At 43.7% G+C, this 21,070-nt stretch overlaps 1 gene segment (V, D, J or C); it reads left to right on the top strand.

Annotated features, from left to right (window-relative positions):
• The first annotated feature begins 31 nt into the window (after window positions 1–31).
• Window positions 32–19,396, top strand: LOC308576884 (T-cell receptor beta-2 chain C region-like). The segment is given in 6 exons: window positions 32–127; window positions 228–375; window positions 14,832–15,167; window positions 16,075–16,104; window positions 18,257–18,363; window positions 18,633–19,396.
• Window positions 19,397–21,070: the final 1,674 nt, after the last annotated feature.

Below are 21,070 nucleotides of genomic sequence, written 5' to 3'. Positions count from 1 at the left end.
GGGCTGACTAAGTCTATAATCTGCTCAAAAAAGGATAAAATCCTCAATGCTTCCATTAAGTTGCTCATTCAGGGTGGATTTCCATAATCACCTCTCTGCACAATTATTGCCCCTGCAAGTTTTTAAGGTAGGTTTTTAAGCGGTCCAGTTGTTGTGATGTGAAGTTGTTTGAATTCACTCTTATTAAATCATGTCTCCTCTCACAGTGACCCTCTTTCTCGTTCTAGGAATCTGCCCCTAAGGGAATATCATTCTGGAGACCCTGCTTTCAAAACACTTTACGAGGCAAAGTATGGGCAATATTACCAAGCCTGGTAACACAGTGTTCCAACAATATCCTGTATTTTGGGAAAGGGACTCGACTCACTGTTTTAGGTAAGTACTTCTTCAACCATAACTTGAAATATTGAATAATCATTCCCTCATTCCTGGGAACTGTAGTTCTGCCAGGGATAGGGAATATTGCTCAGCACCCTCATTAAACTACAATTATTTGGAGGAAAGCATGGCAGCTGAACTTCCACGAGACCAAACTAAATGTGTGTGTGTGTGTGTGTGTGTGTGTGTGTGTGTGTGTGTGTGTGTAGTTTAGACCCTTTCTGTCTGAAGACATCCCCTCTTCCTAGACCACTACTGGGCAAACAACATTCCCTTCAGTTTGTTCTCTAGAGCCTTAAGTTTAAACAAATCATCTCAGTCCTGGGCATATGAGATTATTTTCCAAAGCTACATATTTGATTCTTTAGACTGCAGAATATATACTTTGGTATGCACCCTTCCCCATTTCAAACTGTCTTTTAAAAAAGTGATAATACTAAATAAGGAGAGAAGCATTATACATAAAATAGGTGTTGTGGAATGTCCTGGCTTAAAATATAAATAGAACAAACAGGTTTTACAAGCAACGAAGAGTCCTGTGACTTTCTTGGTTCAGACAGCAGTGCAATTAAATGCAGGTATATAGGGGAACCAAGAAAGAAAAAGTTTGCCAAATGGAGCCAAAGGGACATACCACAGAAAAGGCAGCAGCAGTCCTGTCTGGCACCTTTCCCTACAGCTGACCTTTGCTTCTTGGCCACACATCCTAAATCTCCCAACTGAAGATAACTTTGTGCATCTGCCAGAGGCAGGCTCTGATCCATGAAAGCACATGATACACCATAAATCTATTAGTCTTTAAAGTGCCACCACAAGACTGGTTTTGCTACAGTAAAGTCTAGCATGCAGATGCCCCTTTGGGACTTGGTTGATCCATGGGTAGGTTTGCTAGATATCTTTCCCACTTCTTCCATAGTTATCTTGGAGAAACAGAGGGAGGTCAAGGTGAAATTCTATGAGATGAAATGGGTCTGGAGACAGGGCAGGGTGGAGAGAAATATTCTGGAGGTTTCCCCACCTAAAGATAAGAAGTCCCATCATTTTCTGAAAACACTGTTGACGTGGTTTTGTTTTTATCTTTGCCGTATGAGATAAGTCACTTGTGAGCTCCTAAATCACCCTGTCTTAACCAGAGATAACTTCTCTGGGAAATTTATTCTTGCTACTCCGTTTAACACTGTGCCAAACACCCCACTGAACTTTGGCCAAGGAACCAGGCTGACGGTTCTAGGTGAGTTTTTTATCTCCCTAAGAAAATTCTGTTTGTTAGTAGAAACTAATAAGGAAAGGTTTTCTGTGTGCAAGCCCAATTAAAATCCCCTGCTCAAGAGAAGAGTTATGTTTGTTTTGGAGGACATCCAAATGAGCTGTGTCCCAAGAATACAATTGTATCCCAGTTAGTAAGAAGCTAAAAACGTGCCCCTCTCACAAATGCAGAGAATAAGCAGAGTTATAGAATTGTAGAGTTGGAAGGGACCCCTTTGGTCATCTAGTCCAACCCCCTAAAATGCAGGGGTTTTTTTTACCCAGGGTAGGGCTTGAACCCATGAACCTGAGATTAAGAAGTCTCATGATCTACCAAGTGAGCTATTGATATGCTCAAGATTTAACCTAAAAATGGGAGTAGGCAGAAAGAGGCATCTTAATCTGAATCAAACAATGAAAATCCTGGACATACGTTAACCATAGAGGCTGCAATTTCATTCTGCAAGGGTCATGGTCAGGAAACACAGTTGTACCAGAGGAAATTAGGACGTGCCTTCCCACCCCTTGTTCATTTTTTGGCTGGCAATTGTTGGGCCAGGCAGGTCAGAAAAAGGCGAGAGAAAGGCAGTATCTATGTTAGAAAATGCCGTTGTTTTTAGGTGATGGCTTTTTCACTGTGTACTCTGAAGCTTACTTTGGGAAGGGCACTCGACTCACAGTACTTGGTAAGAAAATCCATGGTGAATTGTTTCATTTTTTTTGTATTGGAATTGGCTAATTGCGACAGAGGTTTGTAAAAGCAAAGGGGTCTGGGATGTAGGTCCTTTTTAAACTGTTCCCTAAAATGAAATGGGAATGTTGTGAATCAGCACACCTACCAAGAAAATGTGTTAGTCATCAAGACTTATTTTGGATTCCCCTGAGCAGCAATAGATGTTTTTGCCTTAGGAGCAATCCCCAAATTCACTGGCAATTTTGCTCCAGGAGAAGTTTGGGGACTACTTAGGTTGGTGTGCGTACAGAAGGAGAGAAAGAGTTTCAGCTAATCTTATTCACACCTAATTGGCTCCCTTCAAAACTCCACAGGTGTTTTGCCTGAGGAGGAACTCTTAAATTCCACCTCTGTTTGAAGCAAAATGTCTGTGGCAAGTCTCCAACGAACCATTTCAGTGCAGGAACAGACTGGCTAAATAATTAGTAGGGACACCCAAGAGAGGTCTTTTCATTCTCTGCAAGGAGTAACTCTTCACTTCTGTGCATCACTTGGTGTCTTAGCACCTGATTACTGAAGGCTGGGTGTGATAAAGCGAGGGAAATTGTTGAACTACAGTTCACATCAGCACCAGTGAGCTTGGACAGTGGTCAGAAATTATGGGATTTGTAGTCTGGTAACATTTGGAGGGCTAAATGTTTCTAACCCCTGTGATAAAGGCACAACTAAACCCAAGTTGTGCTGATTTTTCTATAAAGGTGGGGGAGGTTTAAAGAAAGGGAGGAGGGGGCTTGAATCCTTCCTTTGTGCATGCTCTCTCCATGGAACTGCTACTCTCTGGCTGGTCCCCCCCCAAAAATAAAAGGGGTTACTTCCATTCATGAAGCTCCACTGGGAGAAATATTGCTGGAGAGAAGTGATTTCAGAGACAAAATGAAAGTGTGGTGGAAAGCTCTGGATGGAAGTTTTCATTCCTGCCTGCCAAACCATGCTTTATATCAGGGTTTTCCAAACTTTCCAGCTGTTTTTGGATTACAATTCCCATCATCCCTGACCGCAAGCCCTGCTAGCTAGGGACGATGGGAGTTGTAGTCCAACAACAGCTTTATACCACCTCCCCCTGTTTTATGGAGACTTTGGGCGGTCAGATGCATTGCCCAAAGGGATGACAAAAAGAGGAGGCCAACTTGCTTGGAATTTTATATGTATATATGCAAATTTATAAAATAAGTTTGCATAATTGGACAGCCCTCAGGTAGAAGACACCTTCAGACACAGGACTGTCCTCCAACAGCCCTGAAAATAGGCCACCCTAGAAGGAATTGGTGGTGACCCATTTCACGTATCTCTGCTGATCATCAACCTTGGCTCTGAATTTGTGAGATAGCTTCACTGAGAAGTATTGCATGCAAAGTCATGTGAGCATTCTATGAGATAGAATGAAACGGTGTGAAAATTCTGTCTGGGGGTGTTAGGTCCTTAAAGTCCCATCCACACACATGCAAATTATCACAATCCTAATGTAGTAGCAGATTCCATTCTCAGAGAGCATGCAGGTGACATTCTCAGCTCATCTATCGTTGTCCTGGAGCCTCCAAGGAATTAAAGGGCAGAGGGGGAGGGGGAGAGATGTTGTCAAGAAACAGATGCCTTAGATAACGTGTGCTCTGCAATTAATTTCTGTGACAGATCAGGAGGAAACAAATGTCTCTGCCTTCCAACAGAAAGCCTCATTTCTTTTCATGTCTTATCAGCATTGGGTAACTTATGAAGTAGTGGCAGAGAGGAGGAACTTTGACAGAGCAGCTTTCCAACTGTAGCAGACAGAGGATTACCTTGTGGGGAATCAAAGTGGGGTTATTTCATGAGCTAGTTGGCTGTGCAAACACTGATCCGTTACACTTTGGAGCAGGGACCAGGCTGACTGTATTAGGTAAGAAGACGAACCTTCTCACGAACCTCTGTACTGAAAAAATGGTAAATCTAACATTCTTTCGAGTTCCACATTGCTATCTTAACAAAACTAGATATATATTGTGCGGCACAAATTGGCTGACCTGCGGGAAACCTTCTCCTCCTAACAAGCAGCTTGGCTCCAAACATTGACTCCATAGCTGTCCCAGACAGAAAAGAGAGCTTTGTTAAACAAAACAAAAAATTTGGAATTGGTTTGCCCAAAACTGTACTGAGGGCTCAAAGGTTGTCGTTGTCGTTTTGTCGTTTAGTCGTTTAGTCGTGACCGACTCTTTGTGACCCCATGGATCAGAGCACGCCAGGCACTCCTGTCTTCCACTGCCTCCCACAGTTTGGTCAAACTCATGCTGGTAGCTTCATGAACACTGTCCAACCATCTCGTCCTCTGTCGTCCCCTTCTCCTTGTGCCCTCCATCTTTCCCAACATCAGGGTCTTTTCCAGGGAGTCTTCTCTTCTCATGAGGTGGCCAAAGTATTGGAGCCTCAGCTTCATGATCTGTCCTTCCAGTGAGCACTCAGGGCTGATTTCCTTAAGAATGGATAGGTTGGATCTTCTTGCAGTCCATGGGACTCTCAAGAGTCTCCTCCAGCACCATAATTCAAAAGCATCAATTCTTCGGCGATCAGCCTTCTTGATGGTCCAGCTCTCACTTCCATGCATCGGGCTCAAACGTAGCCACAGGCAATCCATTGCACATTCAATCTGAAAGCTGACAAAGAGGGAGAGAGCAAAAGGCCAATTTCTTAAAATCCAGGGGGAGAGAAGACAGAGACAGAAGCAGGAAATATAAATGTGTTAGCTGGACTGGTGTGTCATAGGAACATAGAGATAGAAGGGGCCGTGAGGGTCCTCTAGTCAACCCTCTGCAATGCAGGAATCCTTTTGCCCAACGTGGGTTTCGAACCCATAACCCTGAAATTAAGAGCCTCATGCTCTGCCATCTGTTCAAAACAGCAGAGGATGAATATGATCAGAATCTGCACATTTTGCAGAAGCCCTCCTCATCTACATAAACAAGGCAGTCATTGATATAATACATTAGGAGTAAATAGCATGATCATGGTATTTAGAAATATAAGCACTGGAAAGATGGGAATTGTGACTGCCCATACCTGCGACCAGCTGGTTCATGGGTTACATTTGACCATGCTAGTGTATATACTAGGACAGTTGTCTCTCAACCTAGTGCCATCCAGATGTTCTGCACTCTAGCAGCTATTCACCCTGGCCAGCATGTCCAGTAGGCATGATCAGAGCTGTAGTCCCAAACATCTGGAGGGCAGAAGGTTGGGAAAGCCTAGACCATGTGTAGGCAAGCTAAGGCCCGGGGGCTGGATCCAGCCCAATCACCTTATAAATCCGTCCCACGGACGGTCCAGGAATCAGCACATTTTTGAATGGGTAGAATGTGTGCTTTTATTTAAAATGCATCTCTGGGTTATTTGTGGGGCATAGGAATCCATTCATTCCCATGCCCCCTAAAAAAAATACAGTCCGGCCCCCCACAAGGTCTGAGGGACAGTGGACCAGCCCCCTGCTGAAAAAGTTTGCTGACCCCTGGTCTAGACAATACTGGTTTGTCTGGATGATACATAGTCTAATCTAGGGCAAGGCAACTTCCTATGTTCCAGGAGTATCTGGGAAGCTGTGGAGCAAGTTTGGGGAACCTGTGGCTTGCAGATGTTGAGGTGTTTGTTAGGCCAGAGGCTTTTCCCAGCAGCAGGCAGCCAGATAAAAAGTTAAGGACAAAGTGGTTGCCTGCGCAGGTGGTGTTCTCTTTGAGAGACCTTCCCCAATCTTTGAGGAGAGATATTCCCTCTTTGGTGATAACGGTTTCACACTGTGTTACAATAACCCTCTGAGCTTTGGCCAAGGAACTCGACTGACTGTTTTAGGTAAGCAGAAGGGGTTGGCAATGTGGGGGTGGAATTAAAATAATGGCTCATTTTAAGCACTTCAGATATCTGCTCACATTTAACGATTTACTATATATGGTAAATTTTACAGGAGTGACAATTATGTGAGGTACGGCAATGTCATCGTCTGATTATTTTATTTCCACTCGAGGTAGCATCTCTAGTTCTTTCTCATTGCTTGCCCTCCTCCATTTTCTCCCCACAACAGCCTTGTGAGGTAGACTAGACCGAGGGAGAGAGAGCGTCTGAGCCAAGGCCCCCTCAGTGAGTTCCATGGCTGAGTCCTAGATGGGCACTCTAACCACTAGATCACACTGCCTTTCATTTATTGGTTCTCATCATCTTAACAATACCAGAGAAAATGGAAAGGTGTGTGTGTGTCTTGTGCTTCCTCTGGGATTTCCCAAATCTCTGTTTATTGAGCTCTTGAGGAGCTTATAAAGTTGCCATTGTCCCCAAACCGAATTCCCATAAGTGTAAGTGAAAGAAAGTAAAGAAAGAATTGTTTTAGAAGTGAAACTCCACATTCTTTCCCACTACCTAGGCTCCTTTTGACCTTTTGACTTCTAGGTCTTTTTTCACCCTCTGTCCCAGATGGTCAGTTTCAAGCACTTTGGGAAACTCCACCGACCTAGTTCCAACCTCAGTTTATTAGCACGTCTGGCTTCACCAGACTCTGGAAGGCAAACGCCTAATGTGGAGCCAAGCACACAAATTAAAGCAGGCATAGCCTTAAGCTGTGGGAATCATGGGAGGCAGCTCAGGTGTGGGAACAGGCATAACAAACCCACAGACCATTCCCTGTCCTCACCTGTGTCATGTTGGGAGGCTAGGCACCTTTAACTCTTTAGTAAAGGTTTGCCTACAGGAACGTGATGCCGTGTTCCGCTGAAAAGCTGCATTTCGGACAAGGAACGCGGCTCACTGTACTAGGTAAGAAACACATGAACGGTAGGCGCAAGGAAGTCTTGCCACAGGGCTGGCAGCACGAGAGAAAGCAGAAGCAAATAAATTAAAAATGTGCCTGTGCAATTGATGCAAACCTCAGCTGAACTAATCTACAGAATCCAGGGACTCGGGAAGCCATAAATGATTTGGGCAAAGGTTTGTGGGTTTTTTGTTTTGCATTGTAACATTTAAAAAGATGAGATTCAAAGCACACTTTTGGTGAGGGATTCTAGTCAGAAACACTAATGTTTTTGAGGATGAGTGGGACCCTTTAAATGAATGTTGGGATTGTCTGGCATTTTGGGTTCTCTCGGTGGGTGGAATGGTAGGCAAGAAATTTGCCAAAGGTTGCAAGGCATGTAGGACTGTATGATTAGCACCCAGTTCCTTTAACTGTCCCCATTGATTTCACTAGGAAGGACTGATGCATAGGCTTCACTTTTCTGCTGAATCTTAAAGGTGCGACTCAGCTGTGGCTGGATTGTGTGCGGAAGTAAAACGCTGGCATCTCTAAGATTTCCAAGTTGAGTGTCAGAATATCTACTCTTAAAAGGAGCCAAGGAGGCGGCAGGCAGGGGGCACAGAGGAACTAAAATAGCAAAATGCACGGTGGCCACAATTCAAAGTACGATACAAACCCCTTCAGGAAAAAGGCCCCTTGTGAGAATAACAACAGTAATCAAAATTATTATAGCTTACAGTTATAAAGCACCCAAGAGTTCATGGCTGATGTGGGATTTGAACCAGGGATTGCATGGATTTGAACCTGAGAAAACATTGGCTTAAAAAAACACACCATGAACTCTACCAAAAAAAAAATGATATCAGGAGAAGGCAAAGCAACACTTTTATCTTGTGCCTTGGCTGAGCTCTGGGACCTGGTTTTGACACCAGGACTTAACTCTGGTGGATACGAAGAAAGGAAAAAGAAAAATGGGCAGAATTAGGGCCAAGTGAGTTGTGGTGTTAAGGATATCTCTGCATTTAACATGCAAGCATTTAAAAATGCAAGCAGCAGCAACAGCTGGGAGAGAATGATAATTACTGGGATTGCAGCAGGCGTAGGTGGGTAGAAATGTAACCATTTCCTCCACTCCTGCAGTCCTGAAGCAAACCCCTCTTCTGAAATGGAATTTTTTTTGGAGGGGGGGGCACATTGGCACACAGCCCACCCCAGCTGCTATGATCCGGCAGGGAACAGGGCTCCTTGAGGAGAGCCATTTAACCATGAATGCATAACCATTTCACTTCTAGTTTCAGGCTCAACAGCTATCACTGTTGCTTTTATAGCCTGCCTTTCTTGCGAGAAGCTCAATGTGGTATACATGATTCTCCCACAACCCCATTTTATCCTCACAGCACCCTGTGAGTTAAGGTTAGGCGGAGAGACTGAGATGGGTCCAAGGTCGCCCAGTGGGTTTCAAGTGGCCGAGTAAGGATTTGAACCCCAGTCTCCCAGGTCCTTGTCAAGCAACAATCTAACCACGACACCTCACTGGATTTCTACACCACACTGGTCGTAGTTTCTGGAGGAGGAAAACTAGTTGTAGGGTCAACGGCTACTTCTGGAGTTCCACATTGGCCTAGTTCTCAAGGTGGTAAAAGAATACAGTGGTACCTCAGGTTAAGTGCATAATTCGTTCCGGAGGTCTGTATTTAACCTGAAACTGTTCTTAACCTGAAGCATCACTTTAGCTAATGGGGCCTCCTGCTGCTCCCACGCCACTGGAGCACGATTTCTGTTCTCATCCTGAAGCAAAGTACTTAACCAGAGGTAATATTTCTGGGTTAGCAGAGTCTGTAACCTGAAGCGTATGTAACCTGAAGCGTATGTAACCTGAGGTACCACTGTATATGGACGCCCTATTTCATATTGCAGGTGGGGGCTCATGCGACTGAATTTCTTTGACTTGAAACGTTTCATGTTTCGGGTTTAAGAGTTCTTGTAGCCTCGATTTCTGTCTGACAAATGTGTTTCCACCCTCACCAGAGCGGGCTTCAGTGATGAGAGCCCCTCACTCCCAGTCTAAAAGTGGTATACCCCAGACACACGTTTGCTACCTAAGAGGTAGGTCAAAGGACTTCAGTGGTACCTCGGGTTACAGACACTTCAGGTTACGGACTCCGCTAACCCAGAAATAGTACCTCGGGTTAAGCACTTTGCTTCAGGATGAGAACAGAAATTGCGTGGCAGCGACAGCAGGAGGCCCCATTAGCTAAAGTGGTACCTCAGGTTAAGAACAGTTAAGAACGGACCTCCAGAACGAATTAAGTTCTTATCCCGAGGTACCACTGTACAGTCTTTGTTGACCCTGAAACTTTAACTCCTCCAGAACTACTTGTTTTCCTTTTGACAACTAGAGAGGATGGTGGTACATACAGATCAGCCCTAAAGAGGACTGCTGGTGTGGCCATTCTCACAACCACAAGGTTCAGGTTCCCACATCAGTTTCTTTCTTTTAAAAAAAATCCCTCATGAAAATTCACCAGAATTGTAATATTAATATATACATTTTTGCAAGGCAAGTTTCCCCACTATAATGCATGTTTGCAGAGTGCTTTCGCTAATATATGCATTTTATGCACATGTTATCCTAGCCTTTTTGTACATATTACTCTGCTGGAGAACTGCATTTTACACTCACTGGGAAGCAAGAGCAGGAGACCAACATAACCAACTTTTTAAAACTGAAGACTGGAAACCCTTTATGGAACATTTGAGAAAGAACTGTAGTGAAACGAAATGGCTGGCAGAATTTGAATGATGAGCAGCAGATTGAGAATGACAATAAATGGAATAGAGGAAATGTGTATTAGATATAGTTTGATGTTTAATTAAAAAGAGAGAAATGCATTTCAAAATTCGGGGAAGCTCAAAATTCAAAGGATGGTTGTGCTTTGGTTCACATCTTCTTGCAGAAAGTTTGGTAGGTTTGCCTTTAAATGTGAACTGAATTGAACTCCCCCCATCCCCATCCCTAGTCACAGCCACCATCTCACTTAAAACCCACTCCTCCAGAGTTGACAATTCAGGGGACCAATAGGTGCCCCCTCCCCACTTAAGGGGTCAGATGTGGTTCTGGGGTCTCCACTTGTCTCCCCCTTTTCCTGTTCTCCAGCTATCGAAAACATCTTTAAGTAAAGCCCAAATAGTCTGCTGTAGAAATGCAGTTTGAGTGTGAACTTGCATGGCAAAGATATATCTAAACGACAGTTTGGTGCAGTGCTTTCTTTCTAAAAACAATGTTTGGGGTACTCTCATTTTGACTCAAGGAAGAAATCACAATTTTATAGTTCAAATTGGGGGGGATGATACAGTAGATGGACAAAAGTACAAAGATTCACAAAATGTTTAGGGGTCTGCGTCCCCCCAGGAAAAAAAGCACTGGTTTGCTGCCTAGAGAAGAAGGCAAATGATTTTCGTAGTGCCTCGTACCTCTGTGCTCTGCATATGAACTTCATTTTGGAAGTGGAACCAGACTCACTGTCTTAGGTATGGTCTTGGCTGTAAGTTGGTGGTTCTGGTGGAACATTTGCCTGTTTGTATGTGCAGAGGGCAGGGGTATAAGGTTTGGACTTTATACTAATATTCTGTGTCCCATTTCAAGTCCTACTGAAATAAGGTGAATTTCTTAGTCACCATTGCATAGACACATGAATCTAGCCGGAGACTGATTAGAGCACCAGCTTCTTTTCAGAGCACCGGCAAGTAGTTTGAAAGAGGGACTGGTGTTTGTGATGTGCGTGCTCATCTAACTTTTGCCTCTAACACAATTTGCTGGGTTTTAAAAGCTTGTTTCGAATATTTGCAGGTTCTGTTTCACCCGAGGCAATTATGAGTGGGGTGGGGAGGAGGAAATTCTTGTTCCACAATGATATCAGGAGCAAGAAAAATGGAGAAAATGTGGGCTAAAGTCATGGATTTCTTATCTCCCCCATCCCTCCCCTCTCTCTCAATTATTTTTATGGCTCAAAAATGGCAAAACTGGGAATTTTGGTAACTCTGAAACCATTCCGTGAAATATTTTCCCCTCACACAAATAGGAGCTCTGTTCTCCGCCCCTTCAATAATAGATGAAGCTTTTTAATATTAGCAAAATTAGTCTTTAAAATGGACAGTGTTATGACAGTGTTAAAATGGACAGTGCCCACATGGGCACGCACACACATAGACTAGCTTGTGAAGAGAATTGGTGCAAATGAGTTTTCAGCTCCACATTGCATTGCATTGTTGCTATTTAACTTGGCATCAGGGCTGGTAGTATTATTGCAACCATAACTACAATGGTAGGATCTAGTCAGCAAACTTTTTCAGTAGGGGGCCAGTCCACTGTCGCTCAGACCTTGTGGGAGGCCGGACTATATTTTGTAAAAAATAAATAAATGAACGAATTCCTATGCCCCACACATAACCCAGAGATGCATTTTAAATAAAAGGACACATTCTACTCATGTAAAAACATGCTGATTCCCGGACCGTCCACGGGCTGGATAGAGAAGGCGATTGGGCCGGATCCAGCCCTGGGGCCTTAGTTTGCCTACCCATGACACTTCATTTGAAAGATTTAAGCTATCCAACCTGGAACTGAAAACAAACTCATCATTTAGAGCAAGGTTTCCCAAACTTGGATATCCAGCTGTTTTTGGACTACAGTTCCCATCATCCCTGACCACTGGTTCTGCTAGCTAGGGATGATGGGAGTTGTAGTCCAAAAACTGCTGGAGACCCAAGTTTGGGAAATCCTGATTTAGAGCCTTTTCCTCCTTTAAACATGTGCACACTCAGTTGGGTGTAAGTTCCACTGAGCTAAATGGGATTTACTTCTGAGTAAATGTGCATAGCATTGTGCTGCACATTTCCTACGTAGTCATTTCTGGCTTTAGAGAGAACACAATACAAATATAATAATAATGCTGGTCATTATTTGTCTATAGAACACCTTTAAAAACACACATACCACATACTCGGATTAGCTCTTTGCTGTCTCCCGAAGTATGGAAAGCCCTTAGCTCAAAGTTCATCCTCCTGGCATAACCAGGAGGACCTGAGGGGGAAATCAAGGGGCAGGATTTGCTGAAACAAATTTGGAAATTGGGATGCAGAAAGGGGAGGTATGGGGAAGTCGGTGAAGTAAGGTTTAAGAAAAAAGAATTCGAAATTATACGTGTTTGTTTATGTGTTTGTTTGTTTTTATTGTGTAATGTTTGTGTTTATAAAAATTGTGAAAAACCAATAAAAATTTTATAAAAAAATAAATAAAAGGACCTGAGGGGTCTGGGTTAGGAGGAGAGGGCTCTGCCTAATAATAATAATAATAATAATAATAATAATAATAATAATAATTTTTATTTATATCCCGCCCTCCCCAGCCGAAGCCGGGCTCAGAGCGGCTAACAACAATAAAATGATAAAACATTCTAAAATCATTTCATTATAAAATTAATTCCAATCAAATTAATGGCAACCATTGGGCTAGAAGTTCTGTGAGGACTGCCAAAGGAGGGAGTCAGGATGTGCCCTGGCCAAAGGCCTGGTGGAACAGCTCTGTTTTGCAGGCCCTACGGAAAGATAATAATAATAATAATAAATTTCTTTAGCAAGTTATTTAGTAGTTCTAATGGGCTAGATAGAACAAAGTTTGTGTGGCCACAATTTCCCCCTTCAAAGAATAGGGCCAAGCTCTATCCATAACGTATGCTCTACATATTGAAAGTAGGCGCTGATCCTCCAACGAGAATTAAAAATCAATATTTGTGGCCTCCTTGTACAACAGGTGGGGGCAGAATTCAACAGAAACCCCGACTCGGGATTCAGACACAAGTCTTGTATGCAGGAAGATTGTAAGAGCCGTTTCACACATTTTGGCTAGCCACGAATGAGGACTCAACAGGAAGCTGCAGTAAACACAAACTCTTGTGAATATGATATTCATGTGATTTTACTGGTTGCAAGCTCAAGCTGACCTCTCTCCAGTCCCCATGCCCTCTGCATGTAGATTATGCCATTTGAATAGGGCTTCCTAGAATTCCAATTCACTCATGCACCCCCACTTCTCCTTTGTAGGGTTGGAATGGATCTATCCATTTTGGTTCTCTCAGATTCTCATTTTTCCAACCGTAAATTCAGCTCTCCGTACTTCCGCAGCAATCTCTGTGTTGTTGTTTTTAATCATCCTGAAAATTGGGTCAGCATTTTAGTGTGACTTCCTCCTCATAATCACATTTTTGTATGCAATTCCATTCAATATACGTGTTTTTTGCATGTTACTTTCATGAATATATGCATTTCCATGCACACTTTACGTTAGTATTTTTGCACAGATCGCTAGGCCGAAGAACTGCATAGCAGAATTCAGAGAATTCAGAGAATTCATGTTTCAGAAAGTGTGAATTTGGTAGGTTCGCCTTTAAATGAAAACTTAATTGAATTTCACCCCCAATCCCTACCTCTTGATCCTCTCATTACTTGATTCCTCAACACACGGTGATTAGCAGCTGACTCTGTGAACTCACACCATTAAAAAGTGCTGTGTTTCATAGAGTTGGGCGATAAATTCTATGCAGCTTGCTTTTGAAGGCAATTTTCCCTACTTTGCCCTTTCTGAAACAATACGAAAACTGAAACACAGAACCTTCCGAAATTTGTCCTTCTCCGAATTTTGCAATGCAGATCTTAAGCCAAGTGAAGTGTGCCCAAAAACACAGATAAAAACAACATACACCCATGCATTCTATTAAGGGAAAGATTTGTGTAGCAGGCCAAAGTGCGTACACTGGTGAGACTCGCCAACCTCCCACAAAAGCAAAAATTTGACCTTTTGCTGTTAGGCAAAGATCAGAAGATGACCTGGATGGTCGCCAGATTCTGTGTACAAATCTGTAGGCGCAGACCATCGCCCAACACAAAATAGTCCGGCATGAAATTCCCCGAACTCGGTTCCATGGGTGACTCTGAGTCAACTCCCTGGGATAGTTTATTGTTGTACATTGTTTCTAAATTTATTGTTGTACATTGTTTTAATTGTCTGTTTTAACCATATTTGCACATCAGTTTCTAATGTTGTGAGTGTCCTCTATTTCAGGGGCTTCTACTCTGCAGCCTCTTATAGTTGTTTTAACTGCGAGTCTTTTAGTTTCTTATGCTCTTACAGTTGTCTTAACTGTGTGTTTTTATTTGTTTTTAGTTCTTATCTATTTTAATTATCAGTTTTTACCCATCCATTATCCGTGTTTAATCTAGTATTTTATTCAGATGTTTTATCCAATGCTTGTTTCTTTGTCCTTGTTTGCTCTAACAATTATCGGTTAAAAAAAAATCCTAACTGCTATTTTATTTATAGGTTTTTTTGCTTTTTGTTTGGTTTTTATCCTGGTCTGTGACCGTAATAAAGTTCATTCAGTTCACATGTGTCTATTTAGAGTTGGAATTTTTCATGCTTACTTTAAAATAAATCTCAAACGGATGCCGAAATGTGGAGAAGTTAACATAAGATTGGAAAAATGGGGCAACTGGGAGATGCCACCATGGACCGATCTGCACATCTCCAGTTTCAGGTGACATCAAGGGAGAAGTGAAATCCACAGTGGCCTGTTTGCACGTGCAAGTTGAAAGTGATGTCGTTGAAAGTGGCAAAATAGCCAACCGAAGGTCAATGAGGTATATCATCTCTGTTTACCTTGTTCCTTTCTCTTCCAGGAGTTGACCAAGATGTCAGCCCCCCTCAAGTGACCATATTTGCTCCGCCCAAGCAGGAGGTCGATGAAAAGGAGAAAGCCACCATTGTGTGTTTAGTCACCGATTTCTTCCCAGATCATGTCGCCCTGAGCTGGACCGTGAATAACGAGAAGAGAACGGCTGGGGTAAAGACAGAGGACCCAGTATATGACAACACCGCGAAGCGCTATTCAATGACCAGCCGTTTAAGAATCACCAAGGAAGAGTGGCAGAATGCAGATAATAAGTTTGTGTGCAGAGTCAGTTTCCACGGTACAGAAGGATCCACAGACTATGAGGATGACATAAATGGTGCAGGTAAGTGAAAAGCAGGTTAGCAAAGACTGCCCTAAAGACTAGGGAGCTCAGATTCCCAGGAAGGTGAAATCTACCACAAGCCACCACGTTCTCTATGCATTCCTGTAGTTTTGCACCATACACAGTCCTGGTCACATTTTTAAAAAGTTTTATTTACAGTGGTACCTCTGGTTAAGTACTTAATTCGTTCCAGAGGTCTGTTCTTAACCTGAAACTATTCTTAACCTGAAGCACCACTTTAGCTAATGGGACCTCCTGCTGCTGCCGCGCCACCGGAACGCGATTTCTGTTCTCATCCTGAAGCAAAGTTCTTAACCTGAAGCGCTATTTCTGGGTTAGCGGAGTCTGTAACCTGAAGAATATGTAACCTGAAGCGTATGTAACCTGAGGTACCACTGTACATGGGCAAAATGCTCCCAGATCCATTTGACTGCAAACCATCCCTCATCTCTAATACATTTTCCTAGTAATGTGTTCTATCATATTCAAACATTTGTTGATGAACTCCTTTCATTGCATTTGTCTTATTCTACCAACTGATCCTCAATGGATTTCCAAATAGCATGTAGTTTCCCTAAATGTGTTCGAGAAATTGTGGCTGTTTTCACACCTAGCCAAATCTTCTGATGCCAATATTCAAGGAAGATTCCATTCCTGCCTTTTGCAGGGGGGGGGGGCAAAGATCATTTTGCTATCAATATATTGTTCATTATTCCCCCCCTTTTTTTTTTTACACACAACCTCTGGGGACATTCAGGAGAAGTACATGCACATTTGGGTTTTTAAAGCCTTGCTTTGGAAATATTACCCCCCACCCCCACATACCCACCTGTCACTTTCCCTGTCTACTTTCAGTTTTTCCAGTTCTAAACATAGCTAATGTGTCTTCTCCCCCTTCTGCTTTCAGATTGTGGTGGCGGCAGCGAGGCTGCAAGAGGTAAACCCAAATTACCTTGTGCTTTCAATGCTGGAATTTCACTGGAAATAAAAACACAAGAAACCTCCCTTATACTGAGCCAGACCACTGACTCACCTAGCTCAGTTTGTCAGCACTGGCTGGCAGCAACCGTACAGGATTTCTACAAAGGTCTCTCGCAGCCCTAGCTAGAGATGCCAAGGTTTGAACCTTGGGAGCTTTGTATCAGATGCCCCTACCAGTGAGCTACAGCCCTTCTGCCAACCAGTGTTCTACCTAACAGCCCTTGCAATAAACATGGTCGGAATTAAGTCCCATTGACTTCAGTGTACACAGCTTCCTGTTTAGGGAGGATGACGATCTGTACATGAAGGCAGGAGGTTACCTGTCTAGGTTTGATTACTTCTGAGTTCAGTGTGACTGGGCAGCAGGGGGACCTCTTGGTTCTACTCCAAAACATTTTGGCACGGCCAGTCTGAAATATACTCGGAGTCGAGAGTGGATTTAATGCTCTTTATTCAGCTCATAGTGGTGATGAGGAATGAAAGTTCCCCCCCAAATATCTGTTTTATATACATTATTTACACAATGGGCTGCACGTGATTGGCTAATTCTGGGATTCTCCTGTGGCCAATCAGGTTTTGGATTCACTTCCACCTGGAGCTGGATTGAGTGGCTCCTGCAGACCAATCATACTGCTGCATTGTTCTAGGACCAATCAGACTGCTGCATTGTTCTAGGACCAATCAGACTGCTGCATTCTGAATCCTATTGTTCTAGGACCAATCAGACTGCTGCATTTTGGATCCTATTGTTCTAGGACCAATCAGATTGCTGCATATTCAACTCAGTACATAACACAGTCATGATAAACGTCATCTCACCTACTGATAGCTTCCAGGGCACCCATACAGGCGTGTCATCATCCTGGGCTTCCAACATGGTGAAGGGAAAGCAATATTGCTACCCCAACTCCCAGCAGAAGTCTCAGAGCACATGAGGGCAACTGTAGATTGCCTGTAGCTCTCATTGTATGGCCTCCAGCACCGCAAGAGAAGAATAATAGCCCCATCCTTCAGGAATAAGCAGGGAAGGCAGGTGTAGCAAGGCTTGAGGATGTTCCAAGCTGTCCTCTGTAGACCTCCCCTGCTGTTTCCAAAATGGCCCTAGAACCTGCAAGAAAGCACCTGCTCCCGTCTTATTCAGAAGGCTTTGACCCCAGTCTGAACCCTCGGTTTTGACCCTGATCCTGGATGGGTACAATATTAGCGCAGCAACTGTAGATAGGCAGATGTCTGCATTTTGATCCGTGTTTCTTTGCCCATTGACAGATCTGTTCATCTAATGACCTCCGTTCCTCCAGTCAAAAGCTACACAAATAGGAATTGCCAATAATTGTTCTCTGGGTTAGTTGCTTGCTTCATGCAGAGCCTTGTGTGCTGTTTTAATATGTAACCCTGAAAATTGTGCTGTCTGAATATAAGCTGGTGCACAAACATGAGCAGTTCCTTGAAGCTGGCCAAGCTTTATCTGAACTTCATCTAAATTTCTTCCTCCTTATATTTGATTGGCTCCATAGACAAGTGAAACTTATGGTTGTGAGTCAGGTAACCCTAGACTGAACAGCCCTAGACTGGGTATTTCCCAGCCACCTTTAAGTGCCCAATATCATCTCAAACTAAAGGAAGATTTTCCTGAACCAGCATGCAGACAGAAATGCAGCTGTCACACTTTTCTGAATTTTATGTTGACGTTCTCCATCGAAAAAAGGCACACACGAAGGAAGCATACTTTATGGGAAAGGGCACCCAAAAATGCTTCAATTAGGGAAAATCATGTATAAAAATGCATTGTAGTATGGAATATTTCGGGGGGGGATGGGCGGAATGGTATATTAGGTACTGTTTGTACAAATATATATATATCATTGGGGGGGGGGAGTTAAACTGTGGACTTTGCTGCCACAAGATGTGGTGATGGCTACCAGCTTGGATGACTTTTGGCCAGGGTTTCCCAAACTTGGGCCTCCAGCTGCTTTTGGACTACAACTCCCATCATCCACAGCTAGCAGGGTGGATGATGGGAGTTGTAGTCATGGTGGCCATGTTCTACCTCCACCGTCTGTAGATGACCTTGTGATCATTCACGTTTCTTTCCCACCCTTGATTTTTAGAGTCGTATCTCACGGGAGCCTATCTTGGGGAACTGGTGTATATTCTTCTCATTCTCAAGAGCACCTTGTATGGAGCCTTTGTGATGGGATTAAAACTAAGAAAAAAGGTAAAGTACAGTGTTGATTCTTTCCGCCCTGGGCCCACCAATTTCTTTTGAAAATGTGACATACGGATTCTTCCGCTGTGACCCAGCACTGAATTCACTCTGTTTAGCCTTTAAACACCACAGGCTAATCCATACTTCTTCTTGTTGTGTTGCTTTTCCCTGCGGAAAACCACTCTGTGGAACACCCCCCCCCCCAGATCTTTCATTATTCTGGTGCATTTAGCCCAGAAGTAACAATCTGCTCTGTTCTGTTTCCTGTTCCATGACAGTTGGCACCATAGGCACGTTTTACCTGGGGGCATCTATCCTGAGCTGAGTGAACTCCATGAAGACAGAAGGGAAGATGGATACTCTCAGCCTCGGAAGTCCAAAGTAGCTTTTTCTTAAAACAAAAACAGTTGCTTAGGGTCAGTCAGTAAATAATCTCTCTTTGGTTCTCTTAAATGCTTTGTTATTTTGCATTGGAAACATTTAGAAAAAGCTTTTTTTGGGGGGGGAGAAGTCCTTTACCTTGGACTGAGGAGGAGACACAAAGGCAAGGGACAGTTGGTGGGGGTGTCCCTGTAGGGTAGAAAGGATCTCCCAGGGTGAGAGGCTCGGGGAAAAGCAGGCTCCCAGGTGGAAGATGGGAAGGTCTACCTCTCTGCATAGGGATAAATGACAGTATATACATGATATAAATATGGAAAACGGCCATATAAGTGTTCCCCCCCCCTCTTACTTTTTATCTTTTGGCTTTTTTAATATTCTTGTTCTATAAGCTAGCTTGATTCTTATTGTATTTTATGCCAAAACTTTTCAATAAAAACACTTAAAAAAATTAAATGCTTTATTTTAGTAAGGCCACAGTACTTTCCCCCCAGAGTTCCTTGCCTTTCACGCAACTTTTAACTATGTTTACTAGGAAATACATATGCTTAGACTTCCAACCTTAAAGTACTATTGATTTTCAATGAGCCTTATGCATCACTCTTGTGCAGAGATCGAGCCGCAGCCAACATGATACGTTTTTTAGTAAAGTCGCTGAATCCTTTTTGCTGAGACTCCTGTGTTTCCTTTCATAAACTGTTGCGTCAAAATAGTTCAGATCCAAACGACGGTCATGTTGTGAATGTCTTTTTCCAAAGAGAGGCTATGTGTTTTCTTGTGACTGCTTGCTAGCAGGGAGGGCAAGGGTTGTTTTAGCTAAATATAGATTTAATGCTTTTGAAATAAAGGCATTATGACATCATGAAAGCAAGAGCGTTGGGCGAATACAACGTTTCGCTACCAATTAAAGGTGGACGCGGGTGGCGCTGTGGGTTAAACCACAGAGCCTAGGACTTGCCGATCAGAAGGTCGGCGGTTCAAATCCCCGCGACGGGGTGAGCTCCTGTTGCTCAGTCCCTGCTCCTGCCAACCTAGCAGTTCAAAAGCACGTCAAAGTGTGAGTAGATAATTAGGTACCACTTTGGTGGGAAGGTAAACGGCATTTCCGTGCGCTGCTCTGGTTCGCCAGAAGCGGCTTAGTCCTGCTGGCCACATGACCCGGAAGCTGTACGCCGGCTCCCTTGGCCAGTAAAGCGAGATGAGCGCCGCAACCCCAGAGTCGGCCATGACTGGACCTAATGGTCAGGGGTCCTTAAAGGTGGAAAATCCTTGCCCCTGAATGACAAGTTGTGCCCGCCAAAGTTCTCTCTTCTTCAAGGTGCATGTCGCTTGTGCCCAATGTGCTTTTAAAGTCACCTAGAAGCACCAAACTGAGAAGCACCATGAGCTTTTGCTACGCAACAAGGATGTTTTAGATCACTGTTTCCCAACTTTGGGTCTTCAGCTCCTTTTGGACTACAACTCCCATCATCCCTAGCTAGCAAGACCAGTGGTCAGGGATGATGCGAATTGTAGTCCAAAAAGAGCTGGAGACCCAAGGTTGGGAAACAATGTTTTAGACGGAGCTGTAGAAATTGGGTCATTTGCTTAGTCAACCTCGAAAACGTCCCCTTTAAGAAAATAAGCAAGCGAGGCTTTCATGCGCACAACAGGATGTGGCTTGACATTTGCTTGTTTCTCTCAAGCAGTGGTTACCACAGAGCAGGTTTCGTTGCAGCGTGGGGCTTCGGTGATCAGGCACTTTTCCTGCCACGGTTAGAAATAGCACATGTTGTCCCACCCACAATGGCGGCTTCCGGGCCTGGCGCTATCGCACAATCAATCTCCTGCCTCAGCCAAAAGCTGTTGCTCCGTGTTGCAGGTGCACCGGTTGTGGTCAGTGTGTGCCCCACTTCAAATGGAAAGTTCAGTGGGTCTTTGTTTTGCACCACTCCTGACGTGTTTTGATACCTCTCCCCTGCCGACACAAGCGTGCCTCTATAACAAATGAGCACTCTGGATTTCAGCGACATCGAGTCCTCTCTTTCCTTTCCTTTCTGAAGGCTGCTGAGTCGCCTAGATGACTCTTACTGTGAGAATAATGTGTCCTCAGCATGTCCTTGTGCCATTTCCTTTTTAATTCAGTTTTTATTGTGACAGAGAAGAGCGAGAGACAGCGGAGCTCTTGCCTTGGGGGGGCCTTCTTCTGACAGTGCCTTAGAAACTAGTTACCGTATTTTTGCTCTATAAGACTCACTTTTTCCCTCCTAAAACGTAAGGGGAAATGTGTGTGCGTCTTATGGAGCGAATGCAGGCTGCGCAGCTATCCCAGAAGCCAGAACAGCAAGGGGCATTGCTG

The sequence above is a fragment of the Podarcis bocagei genome (assembly GCF_964188305.1).
Source record: "Podarcis bocagei genome assembly, chromosome: 17".
In the NCBI taxonomy this organism is placed as follows: Eukaryota; Metazoa; Chordata; class Lepidosauria; order Squamata; family Lacertidae; genus Podarcis; species Podarcis bocagei.
Note: the sequence above shows the minus strand (reverse complement) of the source record. Positions and strands in the feature narration are given on the sequence as shown.